Source organism: Canis lupus, chromosome 27 (assembly GCF_003254725.2).
Source record: "Canis lupus dingo isolate Sandy chromosome 27, ASM325472v2, whole genome shotgun sequence".
Classification (NCBI taxonomy): domain Eukaryota; kingdom Metazoa; phylum Chordata; class Mammalia; order Carnivora; family Canidae; genus Canis; species Canis lupus.
Window position 1 is genome coordinate 38,913,084 of NC_064269.1, and position 22,795 is coordinate 38,935,878.

General features: G+C 45.4%; 2 long non-coding RNA genes across 2 annotated transcripts in view; one reads left to right on the forward strand and one right to left on the reverse strand.

Annotated features, from left to right (window-relative positions):
- Positions 1–9,109: 9,109 nt before the first annotated feature.
- Positions 9,110–22,795, forward strand: part of LOC125753792 (uncharacterized) — a 48,045-nt gene continuing 34,359 nt past the window's right edge. The window contains exons 1-2 of the long non-coding RNA XR_007406355.1: positions 9,110–9,252; positions 10,951–11,043. This is a non-coding gene — a long non-coding RNA (uncharacterized LOC125753792). The remainder of the gene's footprint in view (positions 9,253–10,950; positions 11,044–22,795) is intronic.
- Positions 11,033–14,589, reverse strand: LOC118352571 (uncharacterized). Its single transcript, XR_004809853.2, has 3 exons — positions 14,081–14,589; positions 13,710–13,781; positions 11,033–11,819 (listed from the first exon to the last, which is right to left on the reverse strand). It is a non-coding gene; the product is annotated as an uncharacterized LOC118352571 (long non-coding RNA).

The following is a 22,795-nucleotide window of genomic DNA, read 5'->3' on the forward strand; positions in this document are numbered from 1 at the left end:
TCTGAGGGGGGAGGACAACTTTGAGTGATGTGCCATATTTCTGATGCGTTCTTTTGTCTTTAGAGCAAAATTAAATTTTTATCTGGGAAATGCTATTTTGTGCTTATTTTGAAAAAGAAAAATCTGTAGGCTCTGGCCATGACAAATTTTAATGACTTTGAGCCACTATTTGACATTTCATAGATGATAATGCATTGGGGACAAGGAGTGTACAGTCAGTAAAACATAGTTTCCAGGTAGCTCCTCTCTGGAAGTTTTTTTTTTGCTTGATGTGCAAAATAATCACTCTTAACATTTTCCTTTGTCTCAATATATGCACACATATTATATGCCCACTGAAATCCTGCTCACTGAGCATGGATGACATTGTTCTGAGTTGTCAGATTTATGTTGCTATCATCATTGCTGCTTTTATGACTCCATAAAGCACTTTTGAACCATTAATGACTTTTTATAATTTGGGGATATAACATAGCACAACAGTATGAATACAGAGAGTATATTTTAAAACATAAACAAAAACATGCATAAGCTGGTCCCTTTAGTTACAGCAGTCCTGAAATCTTCAGGAGTGTAATACTTATTAACATAATGAGATGTCTATGACAGCCATAAGTAATGTCATGTTTCAAATCTGTGAAACAGAAGGAACAAAATCATTTATCACTGTTCTCCCCTGAACCTACCAATTTACAGTTGATAAAACTGTCGTTGGAAACATTCTACTGCTCCAAGAGATTTTTATTTTTACTTTATTTTTATATTTTTAAGAGAATTTATTTGTTTGTTTGTTTGTTTGTTTATTTATTTATTTATTTGAGACACAGAGAAAGGCAGAGATACATATAAGCAGAGGGAGAAGCAGGCTGTCTTTGCAGGGAGCCCTATATGGGACTCAATCCCAGGACCCCAGGATCACACCCTGAGCCAAAGGCAGATGCTCAACTACTGAGCCACCCAGGTGCCCCTCCAAGAGATTTTTAATTCCTATTAGATGAGCTGCGAGGGAGGTGATTGAAGGATAAATAGGGAGACAGAGGCCACGTGAAGTGTTGAGGGTAGACTCCCAGGGTGGAGCATAATCCCAAGGAACCCTGCCTTCCTCGGCGGGCCCGGGAGTCCCCCGCCGGCGGTACAGCCCACCACGAGGGGGCGCTGGACACCTAGGGACGCCAGCCTTGTTCAGCGAGTCCGTTTAGAATCGTTTGCTCCAGGCATTCTTGAGCGCTATCCAAGCTTCAGCAATTTAATCGTATTCATTTGGTCTTCCTCCTTCATAGTAAAGTTTTCCTTTTTTAAAGATTTTATTCATTTATTTGACAGAGAGAGTGCACAAGCAGGGGGAGTGACACACAGAGGGAGGGTGCACAGCAGAGAGCCCATGCAGGATTAGATCCCAAGCCTCCCACCATGACCTGAGCCAAAGGCAGAGGCTTAACCCACTGAGCGGCTGAGCCACCCAGGCGCCCCTGTATAGTAAAGGTTCTTCACCTGGTGACTGTGGTCAGGCCTCTGATGGTCGGTGAACATCTAGAATTTATATATAAAATATGTGTGCCTGGGATGAGCTGTATATTTTGGTTAGAGGAAAGTTTTATAGTGTTAAAACTTTCGAAAGGACTTGTGACATTTTCCCTCCCACCCCCACCAACCCCAAAAGCAATACTATCCCGTTGAAGGCATAGAATGTAATGCATCCCCCTGACGGTATAGAATGCATGATGTTAGGTACTAATCTGTTGACATCTACCAGGGGCAAGCATTTAATACATGTTATTTAACATAATCCTCGGAACCACCTTGCCACATAAAGAACCTGAAGTTCAAAGAGGTGAAAGTACTTTGCTCCAGACCACACGGCTACCTAGTGGGGAAGCTGGGATTTAATTCCAGGAGTGGTTGACTCTCACTGCGATGTTGCTATTCCCAGAAAAAAAAAAAAAAAAAAAAAAAAGCAAGAGAGACTTGCTCACCAGCAAACAAACATACAGGAATACTGGCATGTGTCCAGTGGTGTGCTGGGTGTCGAGGGTAGAGGGGGAAATGGGACAGACTTGCTCCCTGCTTTCCTGAAGCTTAGTGCCTGGAGGAGGTGCTGGTAGTGGTGGTCACGTTAGCAGGGAAAGAGTCAACATACATGCAGGCAATTGCAAAATAAGAAAAGTGCTCTGAAGGAAACGCTTCAGAAGAGGACAGCTACATAGAAAGGGGGAGAGACATCTGGGTGGTTGAGCATCTGCCTTTGGCTCAGGGCGTGATCCCGGGGTCCTGGGATCGAGTATCGGGCTCCCCGCATGGAGCCTGCTTCTCCCGCTGCCTGTGTCTCTGCCTCTCTCTGTGTGTCTCATGGATAAATAAAATCTTAAAAAAAAGGGGGGGGGGAATCTTCAGGTAGGATGGCTAGGGGAGGCCTGTGGAAACAGCGATCAGCTAAGAGTAAAGGATAGAAGGGGGCAGTTCAGTGGGTTAAGCATCTGCCTTAGGCTCAAGTCCTGCTCGGGGTCCTGGGATCCAGCCCCGCCACACCCCGCCCTCGGGCTCCCTGCTCAGCGGGGCGTCTGCTTGCCCCTCCTCCTGCGCGTACCCTCCCCAGCTCATGCCCTCCCCCAGCACACGCGCTCCGCCCCCCCCCCAAGTTCTCTCTCTCTCTCTCTCTCTCTCTCTCTCTCTCTCTCTCTCTGTTGACGGAGCAGAAGGCGAGCTGAGGACAAAGCAGAAGCTGCCTGCAACCCCCGCCCCCCACTCCTGGGTGGGCCCTGTGCGACACTCCTTCAGGAAGCTCCCTACTCTCTTGCCTCCCTAGAGGGAAAAACAGCCTTAACTTGACAATGGCAAGGCCTCCACTGGCCTGGAGGTCCTCTTTAGCATATGAATATTCTTTCAAAGGATCCTTGGGCGGCTCAGCGGCCGAGCGTCTGCCGTCCGTCCCAGGCGTGACCCGGGTCCCGGGATGGGTCCGCATCGGCCTCCTTGCGGGGAGCCTGCTTCTCCCTCTGCCCGTGTCTCTGCCTCTCTCGCGAATAAGCAAATACGATCTTAAAAAGAGAGGGAGAGAGAGACCTGGGTGGCTCAGCACTTGAGCGTCTGCCTTCCTCTCGGTCGTGATCCTGGAGTCCCAGGATCGAGTCCCACATTCGGCTCCCTGGATGGAGTCTGCATCTTCCTCTGCCTATGAATCTGCCTCTCTCTTTGTGTCTCTTATGAATAAGTAAATAAAATAAAATAAATAAAATAAAATAAAATAAATAAAATAAAATAAAATACTCGGGATGCCTGGGTGGCTCAGTGGTTAAGCGTCTGCCTTTGGCCCAGGACGTGATCCTAGGATCCCCGGATTAAGTCCCACAAGGGGCTCCCTGCATGGAGCCTGCTTCTCCCTCTGCCTATGTCTCTGCCTCTCTCTCTCTGTGTCTTTTATGAATAAATTAATAAAATCTTAAAAAAAGAAAATTCTTTCAAAAGCTTCCCTTCTCCATACCTTCCCCAACTCCCAAGTCTATAATCAGCCACCCCTCACAGCCCCTGGAGGAAGCAGCTCTTTCTGTCCGTGGGTCCTTTCCCCATGCATTAATAAAACCACCTATTTTTACACCAGACGTCTCAAGAATTCTTTCTTTGCTGTTGCCTCTGGACCTCACCAATGCTACTCCAAAAAACAAACTACCTCAATATTCTCAGGGAAATGAGAAGCCATTGTAGGATTTAAAACAGGGGAGAAAGGCCAGCTAATTTATATTTTTCTTATTTTATTTTTAATTGTAAAAATAAACACATAAAATTTACCATCTTAACTGCTTTGTAAGTTTACAGCTCAAGTAGCTTAAGTACATTCATACTGTGCAATTCTAGAAGTCTTTTCATTTCCCAAAACTAAGACTCTCCACCCATTAAATAACCACTCTCCCCCTGCTCCCACTTCTCAGACTCACCACTCTATTTTCTTTCTGCGAATTTGACTACTCCAGGGATTGCCATGTAAGTGGAATCATACGGTACACAAGTATACTGTATTTTTGGGTGACTGGCTCATTTCACTTAGCATTATGTCCTCAAGATTCATCCATGTTGTAGCATGTGTCAGAATCTCCTTCCTTTTTGAGGCTGAATACTATTCCATTGTATGTATGCCACATTTTGTTTACCTAAGTCATCTGTCCATGGACACTTCGTTGTTTCCACCTTTTGGCTATGTGAGTCAAGCTGCTGTGAGCGTGAGTGTACAAATATCTCTGCAATACCCTGCTTTCAATTGTTTTACTTTTCTTTCTAATTCATGTTTTAGAAATGATAATACATGAGTCTGACACAAATTTCAAAAGAGTAATTTTACTATGTCTGGGATGGAGAAGCACTGGAGACCATCAAAAGTGTAAGGATGTTATGTGGTCCCAGTCAGCAACCGGGTAGCCGGTCCTGAGAGGGCAGGCCTGCTGATGGGGAATAGTGGACTGTGTTGTTCCATTTTTAAAGTCCTGGGAGTCCTACAAGGGGCCACGTCAAGTAGACAGTTGGGTATGAGCCTTGTGGGCAGGAAATAAACTCTGGGAGTCTCTGTGACATAGATAGTATCGGAGGGCATGGGGATGGTAAGGATGGCCAGGGCAGAGCAAATTGGAGACATTGGGGGCCTAGGACCAGACTTTGATGTTTACAGTTGGCTGGAGGAGGCAAAAGCTGAGGACTAGAAGGAGAAGGAGGAAGTATAGGGCCTAGGGGCCAGGAGGAGGGAGTGATCCATTACGGGGTGGTCGCTGCCGTGACAGTTTTTGGGCCGGGGGGATCAAGGGGGATCGGGAGGCACCAACAAAATCGTGGCAGACCTTCCTGCTTGTTGCCCCCACCTCAGAACTTTCTCATCACCAGCAGACTGCCCAAGGACACGTAATCAGGGGGAGACTGGACCTATGCAGGAAACCTGAACCATACTTACCCAGACCCCATATAAGGGCACGGGCAGTTATTGCCCCAGGCCGATTTCACCAGTAATCCACCTAATACCAATCATCCCCTGCAGACACACAACTCTTTACCCCCCTGCACACCCCCCCCCCCCCCCCCGCCCCCTGCGAGCCAGGGAACCCTGCCCCAGAGTGCATCCCATTAAAAGCCTGTCTAGACCAACTTTTGCCTGGCCTCTCGATTGATCAGATTAAACCTGACAACAGTGAGAAGGCAGAGAAGCAGTGTACCCCTGGCCTGGGCCACATGGATCTGTTGGTCACATGGACTAGAGCAGTTCCAGCCCAAGCTAGGGGCAGAGGCCAGCAGAAGGGAGAACAGGTGTGCGAGCATGCAGACAGTGCTATCAAGAAGTTAGGCTCTGGGATCCTTGGGTGGCTCAGCGGTTTGGCACTGCCTTCGGCCCAGGGCATGATCCTGGAGGCCTGGGATCGAGTCCCACATCAGAATCCCTGCATGGAGCCTGCTTCTCCCTCTGCCATTGTCTCTGCCTCTCTTTCTCTGTGTCTCTCAAGAATAAATAAATAAAATCTAAAAAAAAAAAAAAAAGAGTTTAGGCTCTAGGGCAGCCCAGGTGGCTCCGCAGTTTGGCGCCGTCTTTGGCCCAGGGCCTGATCCTGGAGACCCGGGATCCAGTCCCACGTCAGGCTCCCTGCATGGAGCCTGCTTCTCCCCCTGCCTGTGTCTCTGCCTCTCTCTCTCTCTCTCTCTCTCTCTGTCTGTCTGTCTCATGAATAAATAAATAAAACCTTTAAGAAAAAAAAAAAAAAAGAGAGAAGTTAGGCTCTAAAGATGGACAGAGAAATGGGCAGTCCTGAGCAAGAGGGATATGGAAAAAGAACAGAGTTTTTGGTAGTTGTTTTGGCTTTTAAAATGCATTCCACTATGGAAAACAGTATGAAAGTTCCTTAAAAGTTTAAAAATAGAAATAGCATTATGATCCCATAATTCCACTGTTGGGTATTTACTCAAAGAAAATGAAAACACTAATTCAAAAAGATATATAGGCATCCCATGTCTACTGCAGCATTATTTACAATGGCCAAGATAAGGAAACAACCTAAGTGTCCATTGAAAGATGAACTGGATAAAGGTGTGGTAGATAGACAATGGGATATTACTCAGCCATAAAAAAGAATGATATCTTGCCATTTGCAATGACATTGGCATGGGCCTAGAGGGTGTTATGCTAAGTGAAATAAATCAGACAGAAAGGCAAGTACCATATGATCTCACTTACATGTGGAATCTTTCTTTTTTAAGATTTTATTTGTTTATTTGAGCATGTCGCACATGCACATGTGAGAGAGAGAGAGAGAGAGAGAGAGAGAACAAAGGGAGAAGGAGAGGGAGAATAAGTCTCCCTGTTGAGCACAGTGCCCAGTGTGGGGCTTGATCTCAGGACCCGGAGCCAAAAGGCAGACACTTAACTAACTGAGCCACCCAGGTGCCCCCGATATATGGAATCTTAAAAACAAAACAAATAAACAAAAAAGGAGAAACAGACTCATAAATACAGAGGGCAAACTGGTGGTTGCCAGAGGGGAAGATGTGGAGAATGGGTGGAGCATATGAAGGGGATTAAGAGGTACAAACTTCTAATTATAAAATAAATAAATCATGGGGGTGAACAGCATAGGGAACATAAGCAATAATATTATAACTTTGTATGGTGATAGATGGTAACTATGCTTATGGTAGTGAGCATTTCATAATGTATAGAAATGTAGGATTACATGTTGTACACCTGAAACTAATATAATGTGTGTCAACTGTACTTCAATAAAAGTAAAAAATAAAGAAAACTGGGGCTCAGTCAGTGTTGGAGGGAATGATGGGGGTGGCAGAGTGGGGTAAGAGGAGAAGTCGAGAGGATGGGATCCAGGGCTCCTGTGGACTATTGGTCTCTGGGAGAAGGGACCCATTCTCTGGGGTGTCAGGAGAGGAAAGGAGATGGGGTCTGGTGTAGGTGGGTGAATTTGGTCATAGAAAGTTGGGAAAGCTCTTGTGTGATGGCTCTGTGTTCTGGAGAAGTGAGAAGAAAGCTGTCAGGTGAAATTTGGGAGGGACAGGGGGCCAAGAACAGTTTTGTGGGACAAGGAGAGTGGGAGAGAAAGCTTGCTTCAGAAATGTCTTAGGGGGCAGCCCTGGTGGCGCAGCGGTTTAGCGCCGCCTGCAGCCTGGGGTGTGATCCTGGAGACCCAGGATCGAGTCCCACATCGGGCTCCCTACATGGAGCCTGCTTCTCCCTCTCCCTGTGTCTCTGCCTCTCTCTCTCTGTGTGTGTCTCTCATGAATAAATAAATAAAATCTTAAAAAAAAGAAAAAAGAAAGAAATGTCTTAGGATCGCTGGCTGCCACTGGGGTCCGCTGGAGGGTGGTAAGCAAGAGATCATAGCAATGTCATCTGCCTGATTGATGTGTGCTCTCCAGCAAAGCTTGACTGTGTGGCCTGGAGAAGTTCATCTGGGGCTGAGATTTTGTTAGGTGATTATGATGTGAGGGAGGAAAGGGGATTGAGGATTTGTGCAAGGGAGTGACCAATGACGATCCATTAACCGTCTGCTGGTGGGGAGGGAAGAAAAGCCAGAGGAGGGGCGACAGGCTGGAAATCTCTATGACACCAAAGGACTGGTTTACAGGAAGTCCTTGAGCAGGTGACCGGAACTGGGATGATGGGACAGGTGCCTGGGGAGGCGGGGCAGTTTCAGGTACATGATAAGATCCAAGGTATGGCTCAGTAATGGGAAGTTGAAGGGGGAGGATTGTCATCAGGAAGGAAGAGGCCCAGGATAACAGGTCATATGTGTGGATGTTGATGCTGCCTGAAGGAACTGGAGGAGATGGGTGGAGAACTAGATGCGGACCAGGAGCTAAGTCTTCAAGGAAGGGAGGGGAGTGGCCAGGAGGCCAGATGACAGCAAGAGGGAGGACAGGGTACTAGAGCTGGATGCCCAAATTCTTCAAGGATGTTTATAAGGGATGTCAGGGGTGGTTGTTGGGACATAACTTCTGGAAGCAGCCATGAAAAGCCAGAAGGCCACCAACCTCACTTCTGGCCCCTAAAGTATGTGGGGAATGTGAGCGAGAGCATGTTCAAGGCTAGATCTGAAGAAGAAAATTCTGACCTTGACAGGGCATGAGGCATGAAGACTGGCAGCTGACAGAGCCCTAGAAAGTGTCCTTTCTTCCTGGAGACGTTTGGGAGCAGAATTGTCCCCCACTTCCCAATGCTTCATTTCGCTATCTTCCAATTTTTTTGAAGTCTGCTAGGGGCTGTTTGGCCTCATCTGGTGTAGAGACTTAATTCATTCCACATAATTCTACAGAGCCTCAGATATGTAGACTGTTCTAGGCATTGCAGAGGTGACAGGGAATATAACAGAGAAAAAGAAATCCTGGTCCCCAGGAGCTGGGTCCTTAGCAGGACGATTTGTTTAGTTTCCCGCCCCCCCCCCAAATATTTTATTTATTTATTTACTTGAGACAGAGAGAGAGAGAGAGAGAGAGAGAATGAATGGGGACTAAGGGGGAAAGGAAGAGGGACAAGCAGACTTCACGCTGAGCAGGCAGTTGGATGTGGGGCTGGATCTCATGACCCTGAGAACATGACCTGGGCCCAAATCAAGTCAGCCCCTTAATAGACTGAGGCACCCAGGTGCCCCTGTTTAGGTTTGTTTTTTATGCAAAAGCTACCAGCAGAGTACATTACTCATGGGTGCTGGAATCTGGATGTGGAGTGCATTAAGAGAGTGAGTCACTTTTGTTGCTTGGAGGTAGGAAGAAGTGATGGAAAAAGCACCAAGGCTCAGTGTCCGAGGGCTGGAGCTGTGTGACCTTGAATAAATCATTTACTTTTTTAAAGACCTGTCCTGTTGGCTGATCTGTAAAGCAGGGGAATGATCCCTCATTCCTTGGATTGTTGTGGAATTAAATGAAAGTGTTGCCTAAATAATTAAGTTCTCTACAAATTGTCATTATGCTATTAACTCTTTATCTCTTTCTTTGAGGATGGACACATAAGAGCACCTACTTCCACCAGGTGGCTTTAATAAAATTTATTTATTTAAAATGTAAATAAAATAAAGCACGTAAAAGTCTTAGCAAGATGTTTGGTACACGTAATGAGTAAAGGCTGGCCTCTATCATCAGTCCCCTGTTCATCTCCAGAGAATTCTTTGCTGTTTGATGACCAGACTCCATCAGGAAGGGGAAATGGGTAGTTGTGTCAGGCTGAGGGCTGGCGCTCAGGACCCTGGGGGCCAGGCGTGGGATCCCCCTGGGCTTGACATGGTGAGTGGGCAATTGGGGGAGGGGGGCTGCTCCCGGTAGTGCTTCAGTTCCTTGGGGATGAAGCAGGAGGAGGCGGCCCATTGATGAGGAAGTCTTGTGAGATTTCTAGGAATAAGTGTAGCTGGAGGAGTGGGTGGGGACCCCTGCTTTCTTTTGCCTGCCCCTTCCCCTGACCTCCAAACTCCCTCACCCATTCATTCATTTGGTACATTTTCATGGAGGGTCTACTGGGTGAAAATCCTGCGATTTGCATTGGCAGAGTGGGGGAGTGGGGGGGTGGGGGTGGGGGTTAGCCAGACAGGCTCACTGTTCTCTGGGCCCACATCCCATGTGGGGACAGAGGTGAATAGGAGTGGTAGGTGGTAGCCTAGGTCATTGGTCTTCTCCCTGGAAGCTAAGGGTCTGGTCTTTCCTCTTGGAGGTTGGGGTGGGTGGGGAGGACCTCTCGGCTTCCTGCTCCAATGTGGCATTGGCTTGGGGTCCCCGAGAGGGTGCAGAAATTCATCTTTTTTTTTTTTTTAAGATTTTATTTATTTATTCATGAGAGACACAGAGAGATGCAGAGAGAGAGGCAGAGACACAGGCAGAGGGAGAAGCAGGCTCCATGGGGGAGCTGATGTGGGACTCGATGCCGGGACCCCGGGTCACGCCCTGACAGAAGGTGGATGCTCAACCGCTGAGCCCCCCGGGGGCCCCAAACTCATCTTTTGAAACGACAATGCACTGTGAGAGAATGAGAGATGAGAGAGAGAGAAAGAGGAGAGAGAGAAAATGAGAGGAAGAAGAGACAGGGGAGGAGAGAGGTCCCTGCCCAGCGGCAAGAAGGAGAGAGAAAAAGAGAGGGCGAGAGAGAGAGAGAGAGAGAGAGAGAGCGCGCGGGCGGGGCGGGCGGCGGGAGCGTGGCAGGGGCGAGACGCGGGCGGCACCTCCCCGTGTGGCCGCGAGGGGGCGCCCCGGGCCGGCCTCCGGGACCAGAGCCCGCGGCGGGGGGCGGCGGCTCCCGCGGGTGACTCACCGCGGCGGTGGGAGGAGGAGTCAGCTGCCGCCCCCGGCCGGTGCCCCCTGTGCTCGGCCCGGCGCTCTCGGGGCTCCCGCGGGGTGCGGCCCGGGGCTCCGGGGCGGGGCCGGGGCCAGAGCTTCGGGAGGGAGGCGCGGGTGCTCGCCTGGGCCCTGCGGCGCGGGGTCCTCGGCCCCCGGGGGCACCTGCTCCAAGAAGGGGGCCCGGCCTGGGCCGCCCGGGGTCCCGGCGCCTGCCCAGAGCCTGCCCTGCTCCCCGGGACAGCCCCGCGCAGCCCTGCTCCCAGGAAGCGGGAGGGAATAGGCGCCCCTGGGTCCCGGCTGCAGGTGGAGGACGGCGCCGGGAGAGCGAGCGCAGGAGGCGGGGCGGGGCGCGGGGCTCTCCTGTCCCACTGCTGATCATCCGTGTTGTCCCAGGACCTGGCCTCTGGCCGCCACCATTAGCCCTGCTGGTTTCGTAGGCCACGCTGTGGCTTTAAGCGAAGTTACCTTTAGCAGAGTTTCCCAAATACTTGCCAGCAGAGTGAGGTGGACTCAAGGCCCATTAGAATCAGTTAGGGAGCATGATAAGCACACAGACCCCTCACCCATGGGAGAGCAGAGATTCTCAAACTTGGTCGTACGCTGCTGCTCGATGAGTATCCTTCAGGACTTGAAGAAAGCCTGGGTTCTTCCCTCTAGGGACTCCCACTGGATACACCCAGGAGTCAGCCTGGGCAATAGGGACGATTCTGGTGTGCAGCTGAGATCGAAAACCACGGCTCCAAGGACCGAGTGAGTAGTGTCAAGGTGGCGCTAGGAACCTGTAATTTTACGAGACGGCTCCTACAATTTTCTTGTGTAGCCCTGTTTGCCCAATTTCTTCTTTTTTATTTTCATTTTTCTTTAAGAAAAATTTAAAATTTAAACTCAATTAGCCAATATATCATTAGTTTCCCATGTAGAGCTCAGCAGTTCATCAGTTGCATATCATACCCAGCGCCCATCACATCACTGTGCCCTCCTTAATGCCCAGTGACCCCATTCCCTCATCTTCCAAACCCATTTTTTTTGCAACTGACTTTGAGCAGTGTCCCAGATTCTTTCAATGGAAGCATCTGTATCACTCCTTTGGAGTCATGTCCCTTCTCAACCTCTCTGGGCCTCTGCCTCAGGTTTATAGGATTTGTTTCTTTACCAGGCACCAGCCTTTTCACCCACATAGTGGGGTTCACTTCTTGCAGGTCCTGGGCAGGGCGGTCATGCCTCTGAGCTTCTCAGCTGGGGTTGGGACCCTTGGGCTCTGAGAGCTCAGACCAACATGCTGGCAGCCCAAAGACCTTAGTGAATCTTCATATTTGTCTTCTTTCCCCCAATTTCCAGTAGATTGTGTTATCAAGACATGTGAGTTGGGCAGAGTGATGACTTTCCCTCCTCCTGGGTCACATTGTTTATCTCTCTCTTTCAGTGTTGTATTCCAATCTGGAGTAGAGTTGTATCTGTCAGCTCCCAGCTTGATAGCCTTTTTTTGCTTGTCTTTGGATACTGGGTGTAATATTGTCAATCTCTGCCTTTTTTGTTTTTGAGAGAAACAGAGGGTGAGAAGGGGCAGAGAGAGAGAGAGAGAATCTTAAGCAGGCTCGACTCCCAGTGCAGAGCCTGATGTGGGGCTCCATCTCACAACCCTGAGATCATGACCTGAGCTGAGATTGAGAGTCAGACACTTAACTGACTGAGCCACTCAGACGCCCCTGGATACTAAGTGTTAAACCGGATCCTAGGTGCACATACTATAGTAGGTGTTAGGCTAGGAGACTAGGGACCTGTGTGTTGAACTAATTATGTGTCCTGAGTCATATTACTTAACCTCTCCGACCCTCAAATTCTGTATCTGTCAAATGGTCACAAAGTTTCTGTGTGGTTCAAATGAGATAGTCTACAAAGGTGTGCTTTGGTAACTACAAGTCAATCATGATGCCAATGTCATCTGTATTCATTGAGTTGGATAAACTGAGCTTTCTCATACCTGGTTGGCAGAGTAAGGGGTAATATATACCCTTTCATAGGGAATACTCATGTTGTCAGCAGCTGATATTAATGGTATATCCTAGAAGTTTGCCTCTTGTCCTCATTGAATTGGAGTGCACTGACTGAGAGCCTACCCTGTGTACCAGGAATGGAATTAGATGTGAAAGGGTTCTAGACTTTTTGTTAGCAAGTCAGGCAATCCACATCAAAAAAGAAGTGGGTAATGGTGGGTGAAAACTCAGTACTATAACCACTGCATGCTTTGGAATTTCAGAGAGAGTGTAGCATTAATGACCAGAGCTTAAATCCTTGATGTAGATAAAGAATTACAACCAGCCAAGTCTAGAAGGACAGGTTGGAATTGGATGGAGGGAGGGGAGGATGCAGGGAAATATGCTGTGAGAGATGCAGAGCTGGGATGAGGAGAGGCCTGAGGGAGAAGTATTGCATTTACAGGCCACCCCTTGTTGCCCTGATTTCTATAGTAACGAAGCTCAGCAGGATTGACCTGGACATGGAGGCCTCTTAGGCACCAGCGTCACAAAAGGGTGTCATAAGCAGTTGTCAGACAAGGCTATGGTTCCTTCCCTTCCTTTTTTTAAGCAAAAAGGCACATCCTTCTTCTAGTAGTCTCTGAAGGGAGACCTGTTGCCATGCCCCTCTAGAACCTGCTGCTCACTGGTAATCATTTTCGGTGCACTGACAAGGAAGGATGAATGAAAGCCTCCTTCCTCCCATCTCACCGGCAGGGTGCAGAGGCAGGGCAGCCACAGTTTGATACGTGTTTATGTTGCCAACACAGTAAAAGTTGCTTATTGACAACAGTTTAAACATGTTAGGTTGCCAGGTCACCCCTCATAGATAACTCCCCCATAACCAGCTCTCCTTCACACTGGGTTCTCTGTCACCCCCTGTGCCACCTCATTGTTATTTCCTCCCAACATAACATCATTTGTCCCAACCCAAAGTCCCCCCCCCCAGTGCCCCCCATCCCTCCCAGAGCTGCCATCCATTGTTCTCTTAAAAACTCTCTTTGGGAATGGATGCAACAAGGGAAGTTACTCTGGAACTGAGGAGGAAGGAAAGAGGGACAGGAATGGAATGGGTGGGTGATGGAAAAAGTGACTTCCAGCCATTCCCAGGGCTTAGGTCTGGAAGGCAGTGCAGTGGTTGCTGTGGTGATGCTCAGAAAAGCACACAGCTGTTTGCTTTCTTCTCAGGACTGAATAATGTGTGTTGTGCCTTTTCCTCACTACTCTAAAGCCTCAAGCCCGTGCCTCATATGGAGTACAGATTCCCCAGGTTTAGCTGCTTGTGCTTCAGTTTCCCAGCCTGACCAAAGGAAGACAAAGAGAGTATGATAGATATTCCGTTTGCCCCTCCATACCTGCTCCCCACCCTTCTCCACTTGCTCTGCACCCCAGAAGCTTTACCACTGTGGATCTCCTCTAGTGGGTTCCTCTGCCCTCTGGCTTCTCGTCAGCCCATGGGAGGCGCCTCAGGACCTGGAGGATGAGAGGAGAATGGGATGGGCACTCATCCCCCTGGCTCACTTACCACTGGGCTGCTGATGGGCAGTGGCTTTATTCCTCTCCTGAATGCCCCAGTTCCTATTAGGTAGCCCTCCTCTGAAGCTCCAGGCCTGGCTGGCTCCTGCTCCCTTCCCCGTGCTTCTCCATACCTCGGAGGGGCAGTGGCTTCCAGCTCTTGCCAGCCCCAGAGTGCTTTACCATCCCTCAATGGTTTCCTTCAACCCTGCCTGGCCCTCTATGGTTAGCCCCTGCATTAAACTCTTCACAGTTACCCTCTTTGGATGCATTTCTGGTTTGCTGAGATCTTGGCAGATACAGAGAATGTCTCAACAATGAGGAAGGTAGGTGGTAGTCTCAGGACTCCTTTGTGGTCAGGGCTCTGGCAGGGTGGCTGTGTGGGTGTGGTAGTCTCCTCTGTGTAATTTGAGACATACCCAGATGACTGTCTTGCTCAGAAATAGCCAGGCTAAAATCCTTAAATCAGAGGGCCATTCCTCTGGATTAAAATGTCTATCTGTAAAGAGGCCACACTTTCTAGCAAGGTGAGCACGTTATCTAGTCATTCATTTCTCTACGTGTCTTAGTTTCATCAGATAACACGCTTTACAGTAATTTTCATAAATTCAAGGACTGTGTCTGTCTTCATTGTGTAAACATGGGTGGCATAGGGTCTGGTGTCTTAAATATCTAAATATCTGGTGTATAAATTTGTTCACCATTCAGTGAATGTTTCCTTGTTTTTTTTTTTTTAAGATTTTATTTATTTTACAGAGAGAGAGAGAGAGAGAGAGAGAGAGCCCTAGTAGGGGGAGGGGCAGAGGAAGAGGGAGAAGCATGCTCCCTGCTGAGCAGGGAACCTGATGTGGGGCTCAATGCAGGGCTCCATCCCAGGACTCTGGGACATGACCTGAGCCAAAGGCAGATGCTTAATTGACTGAGCCCCCAGGTGCCCCTAGTGATTGTTTCCTGAGTGCCTACTGTGTTCCAGGCACAATTCTAGGTGCTTGGGATATATTAATGAATGAAATAGACAAAGATCCCCCTCAGGCAGAGAGACAGACAATAAATTATATGTATGTATAATGTTGAAGATGATGAATGCCATAGAAAAATAAAAAGAGCAGGATAAGGAGAGGTGCCTGGGTGGCACAGTTGGTTAAGCATCTGATTCTTGGTTTCAGCTCAGATCTGATCTCAAGGATGTGGGACTGAACCCCAAGTCAGGGTCCACACTCAGCACAGAGTCTGCTTGGGTTTCTCTCTCCTTCTCCCTCTGCCCTCCCCATCCCCCATCTCTCTCTCAAATAAATGAATAAATCTTTTTAAAAAAGAGGGAGCAGGATAAAGGAGATAAAAGGTGCTGGGGCAGGTGTTATTGAAATTTTATGTAGGGTATTTGGGGTGAGCGTTACTGAGAAGTTGACATTTGGGCACCTGGGTGGCTCAGTCAGTTAAGTGTCTGCCTTTGGCTCAGGTCATGATCCTAGGGTCCTAGGATTGAGCCTTCCCATTGGGTTTTCTACTCAGCAAGGAGTCTGCTTCTCCCTCTACCCTTCCCACCTGCTCATGATCTCTCTGTCTCTTACTCTGTCTGTCAAATAAATAACAAAAAATCTTAGGGATGCCTGGGTGGCTCAGTGGTTGAGCATCTGCCTTTGGCTCAGGCGTGATCCCAGAGTCCTGGGATTGAGTCCCATATCAAGCTTTCCAAAGGGAGCCTGGTTCTCCCTCTGCCTATGTCTCTGTCTGTCTCTGTGTGTCTCTCATAAATAAATAAAATCTTTTTAAAAATAAATAAAAAATTAAAAATCTTTAAAAAAAGAGAGTGAGACAGAAGTTGATATTTGAGCAGACCTGAAGGAGTGGTGAGGATCTAGGCAGCTACTGGAAGGAGAGAGTGATATACATAAAAGGAAGAGCCAGAGCAAGGGCTCTATATCTGGACTCTGCCTGGCACCTATAAGACACAACAGTGTGTTTGGAGCAGAGTGAGCAAGGGGGAAGTGGTTTGCCATGACGTCTTCTTGCTCTTCTTGCTTCCTTTCCTGTGTCTGACCTACATTTTAGGGTCTCTCACACCAGCTTTTAGGCCCCACTGAACCCCACTGAACCCTCTAACCCAGTACAGACTTCCTCTGTTCCCCTTGCTCAAAGTAGCCAAATCTCCTCCTGTTTCCTTAGTATATCTGATCTCATGGACTGTTGATAAGGAAAACAAAAACTCCTAATAAATGCAACAAATGTTGCTCCTAGGAGTCTTTAAAAAAAAAAAAATCATGAAAGACATACACAGAGAGGCAGAGACTCAGGCAGAGGGAGAAGCAGGCTCCCTGTGGGGAGTCTGATGCAGGACTTAATCTCAGGACCCTGGGATCATGACTTGAGCCCAAAGGCAGATGCTCAACCACTGAGCCACCCAGTGGCCCCTCTCCTAAGAGTCTTTAAAGTGGATATTTTAGAATCAATTCCACACTGGTGAAATTTAATGCAGTGTAACAGACTGTATTAAAAACAACCAGGTATTGTCTGGTCCAAGATGGCAACATAGGAGGCTCCCAAATTCACCTCCTCCCATGGACTCACCTAATCTATAGCTACACTTGGAGCAGTTTCCTCTGAAAGAAATCCAGGAATCAAATCAGTGACTTCTATACATTGGATGGATGAGAAAATACCCACCTCAAAATGGGTAGGAAAGTCTGGGACACAATCTTGCCATAACCCTTACCCCTACCATGGCATAGCAACATACAGTTGGGAAAGAATTCACAACTCCCAATTTCTCTTGAGGAGCAAAGGCATGGACCCAGTATCTTATGCCCTAACTTTTAAGATTTCCACTTGAGGGCCAGGGTCCCCAAATACCTAGCTAGGAAAAACAATGGGGCTTGTATCTACAGGACCCACAAGGGTATAGCAAACAAAGAAATGGTTCTTAATGAGATGCCCTCCAGGACTCAGAGTAGAGAGAGCAGACAGAAATGTCTACCTCTGTATTTCCCAGAAAGAGGCATGTTTGCATACTTTAAAATTTGCTGCCTAAGGGGCAGCCTTCTAATTTAACACACATCTAGGGGCTAACTTGTGATCCTCCCAGAAAGCAGATGTGGGGAGGCTGGCAGAGTTTTCTCCATGTTCACCTTCTGGCCTACTCCAGGTAACCTATATCTCCTTGGGAGAGCTTGTGCACCTGTTTGGTGCTCTGGCTTTTGCAGCTGCTAGTTAGAGGATGCAGCCCTTGATCACTTGGCTCTGGTGGCTAGCAAAGCTTGTGTTTGTGGATCTCACAGGATTGTGGCAAAAGAAAAGAAAAGAAAGAAAAGAAAAGTAAAGTAAAGAAAAGAAAAGAAAAGAAAAGAAAAAAGAAAGAAAGAAAGAAAGAAGAAAGAAAGAAAGAAAATTGTTCTTTTAAAAAAATATATTAATTTTGGAGAGAGAAGAGGGGTGGAGGGAGAGGGAGAGAATCCTCAAGCAGACTCCCTGCTGAGCATGGAGCGTGATGTGGGATTCAATTCGAGGACCCCCAAGATCATGATCTAAGCCAAAATCAAGAGTTGGATGCTAAACCAACTGAGCCACCCAGGCGTCCCAAAAAGAAACAGTTCTTTTTATTATTATTATTATTATTATTATTATTTTATTGGTGTTCAATTTACTAACATACAGAATAACACCCAGTGCCCGTCACCCATTCACTCCCACCCCCCGCCCTCCTCCCCTTCTACCACCCCTAGTTTGTTTCCCAGAGTTAGCAGTCTTTACGTTCTGTCTCCCTTTCTGATATTTCCCACACAAAAGAAACAGTTCTTAACCAGCTATTGTCCTAGGGCTCAGAGGGAGCAGATAAAAATATTCATTTCTCAGTCTTTCTCTGAAGGAGATCTATTTGCCTACTTTAAAAGCTACTGCCTAAGGGTCCAGCTTCTAATAAGCTTGCATTTAAGTGATAAGATCCTCCCCTCTGGGACACTGACAGGTCTTGGTACATGCTAAACTGCTGGGAGCCACTAAGAACAAAAAAGGTGGCTTAACAATCACGTAGTTTTGAGAGACAACTAAGGGCTCAGGATGGACTGAACAATAAGGTTCATCTCCTCCTACATGATACCAATCCTTCAAGACTAGAAGTGAAGGCTGTTTTATCTAATGTGTAGAAACCAATGCAAAGAGTCAAGAAAAGGGGTGCTTGGGTGGCTCAGTAGTTGAGCGTCTACCTTTGGCTCAGGTCATGATTTCAGGGTCCTGGGCTCCAGTCCTATATCAGGCTCCATTCAGGGAGCCTACTTCTCCCTCTACTTATGTCTCTGCCTCTTTCTCTATGTCTCTCATGAATAAATTAATAAGAAAAACTAAAAAAAAAAAAAAAAGAGTCAAGAAAAGTGGAGAAACAGAGGAATATGTTGTGAACAGAAAAACAAGGTAAAACTCCAGAAATAGAACTTAATAAAATAGAGATAAGAGATTTTTTTGTATAAAGAGTCCAAAAAATAGCCATAAAGGTGTTGTTCACTAAGGTCAGGAGAACAATGCATGAACAAAGTGAGAATTTTAACAAAGATATAGGAAATATATGGAAGCACCAAACATAAATCATAGAACTGAGAATACAATTACTGAACTAAAATTGAGGAGAGGTTCAGTAGCAGACTAGATCAAGTGAAAGAAAGGATAAGCAAACTGAGAGACAGTGAAATTCATTTAATCAGAAAAGAAAAGAATGAAAAAGTAAAGATAGCTGAAGAGACTTATGGGATACCATTATAGAAGTCCCAGGAAGGAGGCAGGACCTGGTTGCACAATCAGTTGAGCATTTAACTCCTGATTTCCACTCAGGTCGTGATATCAGGGTAGTGAAATCAAGCCCCATGTTGGGCTCTGTGGAATCTCCTTAAAAGATTCTCAAGGGGAACCCTCTTATACTCTTGGTGGGAATGCAAAATTGTGCAGGCATTCTGGAAAACAGTATGGAGTTTTCTCAAAAAGTTAAAAATAGAACTACCCTATAACCCAGCAATTGCACTATTAGGTATTTATCAAAAGGATACAAATATAGTGATTTGGAGGGGCATATGCACCCCAATGTTTATAGCAGCAATGTGCACAATAGCCAAAATATGTGATATATCACATCTTATTTATCCATTCATCTGTTGATGGACATCTGGGCTCTTTTCATATTTTGGCTATATGTATACATATATACATATATAATGGGATACACACACACACACACACATGTATATACATTTATATGATGGGACATTATTCAACTATCAAAAAGAATGAAATCTTGCCATTTGCAATGATGTGGATATAACCAGAGGGTATTATGCTAAGCAAAACAAGTCAGTCAGAGAAAGACAAACACCATATGATTTCACTCATATTTGGAATTAAAAAAAGATTTTATTTATTCATGAGAGAGACAGAGAGGCAGAGACATAGTGCCCCTTATATTTGGAATTTAAGAAACAAAACAGATGAACCAAGGAGAAGAGAGGAAAAATAAGATGAAAACAGAAAGGGAGGCACACCATAAGAGACTCTTAACTGTAGGCAACAAACTGAGAGTTGCTGGAGGGGAGGTGGGTGAGAGGATGGGATACTTAGGTGATGGGCACAAAGGAGGGCCCTTGATATAATGAGCATTGGGTGTTATATGCAACTGATGAATCACTAAATTCTACCCCCGAAACTAACAATACAGTATATGTTATCTAAATTGAATTCAAATAAAAATGAAAAAAAAAAGATGCTCTCTCTCTCCCTCTGCCCCTTGCCCCCCACTCTCTCTCTCAAATAAAAATAAATAAACCTTAAAAAAGAAGCCCCAGGAGGAAAAGACAAAGAGAAAGGGGTAGAAATATTCAAAGAAATAATGGCTGAAAAATTCCCTAACCTAGGGAGAGAAACAGACATTCAGATCCAGGAAGTCCAGAGAGTTCCAAACAAGAAGATTCCAAAGAGACCCACAATAAGATACATTATAATTGAGTCATCAAAAGTTAAAAACAAGAGGAGACTCTTAAAAGCAGCAAAAGAAGAAAAAAAAAAAAACTGTTACATAGGGAACCCCATAGGACTATGAGAAGATCTTTCAGCAGAAAATTTTCATGCCAAAATAAAGTGGCATGTAGGAATGCCTGGGTGGCTCAGCGGTTGAACGTCTGTCTGCCTTCAGCCCAGGGCATGATCCTGGAGTCCCGGGATCGAGTCCCACATCAGGCTCCCTGTATAGAGCCTGCTTCTCTCTCTGCCTGTGTCTCTGCCTCTCTCTTTCTCCGTGTCTCTCGTGAATAAATAAATAAAATCTTAAAAAAAAAAAAGTGGCATGTATATTCAAAGTCCTGAAAGAAAAAAAAAAAAAAAAACAACCTGCCAACCAAGAATACTGTACCCAGCAACAATGTCCTTTAGAATTGAAGGAGAGAGTTTTCCAGACAAACGAAAGCTCCCCATCACCACTAGGCTAACTTTACAAGAAATGTTAAAGGGATTTTTTAAAGCTGAAATGAAAGAGGGTACCTGGATGGCTAGGTTGGCTGTGCATCTGACTCTTGATTTTGGTATGGATCAAGCCCCATGTCAGGCTCTGTGCTCACTGCAGAGTCTACTTGAGATCTTCTTTTTCCCTCTCCCTCTGCACCCCCCAGCTCATGCTATACCTATCTCTCTCAATAAATAAAATCTTAAAAAAAAAACACAGCTAAAATGAAAGGATTCCAATTAGCAACAGGAAAACATAAGAAAGTATAAATCTTACTGGTACAGGTAAGCATATAGTTAAATTCAGGATACTCTAATGTAATGATGGTGGGTTAATCACTTATAAATGTAGTATGAAGCTTAAAAGGTAAAAGTATTAAAAACTATAACAACAACTTGTGAATGGGTACACAAAGCAAAAAGATGTAAATTGTAACATTAAAAACATAAAATGTGTGTGAAGGGAGAAAAAAAGTGTAGAGCTTTAATATGTGCCTAACCTTACTTAAGTTGCTATCAGCTTAAAATAGAGTGTTATAAGATGTTTAATGTAAGCTTCATGGTAATCACAAAGCAAAACTCTATAGTAAAATACACAAAAGACAAAGAGAAAGGTCTCTAAGCATACCACTATAAAATATCACCAAATCACAAAGAAAGTGAGCAAGAGAAGAAGAAAGAGGCAAAACAATTACAATTATAGCTAGAAAGCAATTAACAAAATGACAATAAGTTCTTACTTATCAATAATTACTTTAAATGTAAATGGGAAAAATTTTCTAATCAAAAGAGATAGAGTGGAGTAATAAAAAAAATAAGATCTAGCTACATGCTGCCTCCAAGAGACTCACCTTAGGTTTAAGTGTGATCAAGTGATCACACTTAAACTGAAAGTGAAGGGATGGAAAAAGATATCCCATGCAAATGGGAACCAAAAGAAAGCAGGCATAGACAAAAATAGACATTAAGCCAAAGAGGGCCATTATATAATAATAAAGGGGGTCACTGGAAGTACCCAAGTATATAAAGCAAATATTAACAGACCCAAAGGGAGAAATAGACAGCAATATCATAAAAATAGGGGACTTCACTACCTCATTTTCAACAATGGACAAAACATCCAGACAAAAAATCAATACGGAAGCATAGCACCTAAATTACATGTTAGACCAGATAGACCCCACAGACATTTACATCATTCTATCCAGTAGCAACAGAATACACATTCTTCTCAAGTGCATGTGAAACATTCTCCAGGATAGATTACATGCTAGGGCACAAAACAGGTTTTCATAAATTTTAGAAGATTAAAATAACCTCAAGCATCTTTTCTAACCACAATAGTATGATATTAGAATGAATTAAAAGAAGAAAATTGGAAAATTCACAAATACATGAATATCAAAAACACTCCACAAAAAAGAGAGAGGACTCAAATAAAATAAAATTATAAATGGAAGAGGAGACATTACAACTAAAACAAATGATCATACAAATACAGAAGACCATAAGACACTACTATGAACAATTATATGCCAATGAATTGGACAACCTAGAAGAAATGGCTAAATTCCTAGAAACATACAACCTACCAAGACTGAATCATGAAGAAATGGACAATCTTTATTTTATTTTATTTTATTTTATTTTATTTTATTTTATTATTTTATTATTTATACATTCATGTAAATATTTTATTTTTTGGCTTTTTAAATACATTTTGTATTTAAAATTTTTAATAATAAATTTATTTTTTATTGGTGTTCAATTTACCAACATACAGAATAACACCCAGTGCTCATCCCGTCAAGCGCCCCCCTCAGTGCCCATCACCCTTTCACCCCCACCTCCCGCCCTCCTCCCCTTCCACCACCCCTAGTTCGTTTCCTAGAGTTAGGAGTCTTCATGTTCTGTCTCCCTTTCTGATATTTCCTACCCATTTCTTCTCCCTTTCCTTCTATTCCCTTTCACTATTATTTATATTCCCCAAATGAATGAGACCATATAATGTTTGTCCTTCTCCGATTGACTTTTTTCACTCAGCATAATACCCTCCAGTTCCATCCACGTTGAAGCAAATGGTGGGTACAATGGAATATTACTCAGCCATTAGAAATGACAAATACCCACCATTTGTTTTGACAATATTTATTTTAAAGATTATTTTTTTGAGAGAGGGGCAGAGGGAGAGGGAGAAAGAGAATCTCAAGCAGGCTCGATCCCACAATCCTGAGATAATGACCTGAGCTGAAATCAAGAGTTGGATGCCCAACCGAGCCACCCAGGTGCTCCAAAACAGACAATCTGAACAGACCAAATACTAGGAAGATGATTGAACTGATAATCAAAGACCTCCCAACAAAGAAAAATCCAGGATCAGATGGCATCACTGGTGAATTGTAACAAACATTTAGAGAAGAATTAATGCCAATCCTTCTCAAACTCTTCCAAAACATAGAAGAAAAGGAGCACTTCCAAATTCATTTTGTAAGGCAGCATTA